This window comes from Lycorma delicatula, chromosome 2, assembly GCF_047948215.1.
Source record: "Lycorma delicatula isolate Av1 chromosome 2, ASM4794821v1, whole genome shotgun sequence".
Taxonomy (NCBI): domain Eukaryota; kingdom Metazoa; phylum Arthropoda; class Insecta; order Hemiptera; family Fulgoridae; genus Lycorma; species Lycorma delicatula.
Window position 1 is genome coordinate 44,725,152 of NC_134456.1, and position 3,618 is coordinate 44,728,769.

General features: G+C 25.6%; 1 non-coding gene across 1 annotated transcript; it reads left to right on the plus strand.

Moving 5' to 3' along the window:
- Window positions 1-2,257: 2,257 nt before the first annotated feature.
- Window positions 2,258-2,330, plus strand: TRNAR-UCG (transfer RNA arginine (anticodon UCG)). Its single transcript has one exon. It is a non-coding gene; the product is annotated as a tRNA-Arg (tRNA).
- Window positions 2,331-3,618: the final 1,288 nt, after the last annotated feature.

Sequence of the window (3,618 nt, forward strand, 5' to 3'; positions counted from 1 at the left end):
GTTGAAAAAAAAGTGTAATTATGTATCATCTCAAAACATATAACAATTTCTGAAAATTAAATTAATAAAAAAAAAGCCAGAATTTCAGGAACTTCTGACGTCCTCAAATATGCTATAAGATGAATACAAAATAGATGAACACAAATATGCAAATGAATACATGAATATAAATACAAATGAATACACGTTCAAATTTATCAAAAACAAATTCCATTTATTTGTGATAAAGCAATGGTGCTATATCTCCAAAAGAGATGGGTTGAAATTTTTTTTTAAATTTATATTTACCATGTTTATTTAAAAACATAATAATATACAAACATAATATAAAGAAATAATAATTTATTCTAACAATTATCTCTTTGATAACATGGTTCCTATTTAAAAACATAATAATATACAAACATAATATAAAGAAATAATAATTTATTCTAACAATTATCTCTTTGATAACATGGTTCCGTTTGATTTCATTTTAATCCACCAGAGTACATATATTTTTCTTCAGTATACTGTTAGGACCAGACAGTCATGACTGGACTTGTGTCATGACTTAATGACTTGTGTCATGAACAGTCATGACACATTTTAACTTATTTGGTGGAAATTTAAACTTATATTGTTAGTAAGGTGGATGTTAATAATTCTTAATACTATTAAATATAATACAATATATATTATATTGCACACACACACCCAAACCCACACACACACACACACACACACACACACACACACACACACACACACACACACACACACACACACACACACACACACACATACACACATACATACATACACACAAGTAGTGAATATACATGTGCAGTATATTGAGATAAGACATATCTTACCTTAATTTTTCATGAAAGTACTTTCGTCGGATCCCGCATCCTCAGTTATGATTGAAATAATTCTGTTATTGCATAATAAAAATACATACTAACATAATGATAATTGCATATTAATTTACACAAGAGCTGCTATCTATTGCAGTTTTTATAACAAAATGTCTCCCTCAAACACTGTCTGATGGCTTACCAAATTGAAATTTTTTGTATTTATGTATGTAATATTTTTGTAATATATTTAATTTTATATTATCTTTATTCATTTTTATATTTCTAAATCTGGGTTTCTAAAATATTTATTTTATTTAAAAAAAAATAAAATTCTTTAAATGCGCCGCCTTATTCCTTTCTTAAAAAAACAGAAAGAAAATTTTAAGCAGTGTAAGTATTTTTGACTAAACTCATCCTAGTTATTCTTGAAAATGTGTTTTTTTAAGAAATGATTGATTTGAATGTTTTGTCCTTAACTCAGCTAATTTTGAAGGGATAGTAATGATAAATGCAAATTGTAGGAAAAACTTAAACTAAAACTTCGTTAACAGGGAAGATTGACTTAAGAAATATTTTGTCATGAGGGGAATAGAAAACAAAAAAATACACACTTCATAATTCATTTATTTTTTTAATACACAGTAGTAAAACTAAAAAAACAAACTGTGGGCAGTTTTGAAATTTTAAAAAGTTTTTATAACAACTTTTTCGTTCTTTTACTAAAATCAGTAGTTATAGATATACTGTATCACACTTAGATGGATAATTTTCATAAAATTATATATCATTCCAAGATTAAGTGATTTCATACTTTAATACTAACATATATATATATATATATATATATATATATATATATATATATATATATATATATAAATTCTTTTTGTAATCAACATTGTGGCAGTACTCTTTTATAAGCTAAATTTAAAAAGGCTTTAAAACAGTAATGAAGTAAACAAAAACATTAGTTACAACTTTTTGTAATTTTAATTTTTGTAGTTACTAATTTACTATTTTGTACATTTGAAACTGCTTTTTTTTCAATGTGATTTATCATTTTGATAGTTAGCATTATAAAATACAGTTGAATAATATAGAAGAGAAATGTTCATTAGTATTATAAATGAAATAATTTTTAACTTCTAAAATTAAAGCTGATATGAACAATAAGACAAAATAAATTAATATTTTATATTATATTTTCACTTTCTGCTACCTAACAAGTGCAGTGTATGAATTTTAAATACTTACAAGTAAAATTGTCAGTTTTACGTAATATCTCAATATAATTACGTAACGAGAAAATATCACATAAAATTCTTCCAATAACAAAATAAATTATTAAAATTTAGAAACATTTGCGAAAGGCTGTAGTCATTTATATAATATATTTTGGAGGCAGTGTTCTGTATGACCGTGTGGCCTAATGGATAAGGCGTCGGACTTCGGATCCGAAGATTGCAGGTTCGAGTCCTGTCACGGTCGGTTTTTTTTTTAATTGCCAAAATAAAATAAATTTAATGTCTTTCTTAGAGCAATTATTTTTGTGATTTATGAATGACATGTAAAGTGTGTAACAGTACTTACTAGTTTAAAGTTAAATAATTATTTTTTTCATTTTTAATAAAACAAATGGAAATGCAAGATCCGAACTATCCGTTCGAAGAGACTTGGATAATGGGCTGCTTAAAGTGATCGATCCTACGCGGTCATAAAAGATAAAAAAACAAATTTAACATGGATATATTAATCACGTAATTTTATTCATGTAATCGATTTTTCATATTAAACTTTTACAATGTTAATTTTGATATACTAAACTAAGAGAATTAAAACATTAAGAAATAAAAAATAAACGTTAAGTACGGTATTAAAAATAATAATAGTATTAAAAATATGATGCTTATCAAAATCCGTACATTTTACTTAATGCTCTCATTTTTAAATTTAATATTTTAATTTGAGATTTCTATTCAGTTTGAAGATAAAATTGCAATGGTTATTCGTGTAAAATAACGAGAATTAAGATTCTAGTTAACAAAATTTAAAAATAACGTTTTTTTGTCTGCTACTGTCATTAGGTTTAATGATATAGTATCTTAGGAGCAGTGGTACGTCAACACATTCCTACAGAGACGTAGAATTTCGCGGGACCGTCGGTAAACGTTTTGTATACGTATAGGCATATTTATTTTCCGCGTTCATGCTGTAACAATTTTATTTTTTTAAAGAAAAAACTGATATTGCATTAGATTTATCTTTATAATAACATTTGTATAACGTACGTAAGTTGAATTTCTTAGGTTAATGAAAAACTAGCGTCTGATTTAATAGATTATCTTTTCAATGTTTTTGTTTCTCGAATGTTCCGAGTGCGTATACAGGGATAATTTTAGAAATGCATCGAATTCCCTTACTTATGTGTTACGTAATTAGTACTCAGGGATTTTTAATGTAGTATAAGTACATCAACAGTTACGTCAGGTAAGTTTAATTGTAATTTAATTTATAATTGCATAATCATCTACTTTTATGCCATTGACAAATGAATAGATAAAGTTAGGTGGGCCATATTGACATTTAATCGTATCATTTGTTTTATGTTACTTGCCCGTTAAAAAGTCTCTTATTATGTACAACAGTTAACCTGTGTATAATTTTTTTTAATGATTATTTAGTATGGTTACTTTTTATTGAATGTATAACATTTTCATTGTAAAATTGTTGAATAATTAAAACTTAGTTGATTTTATTGGTTGTAGGTGAAGTTATA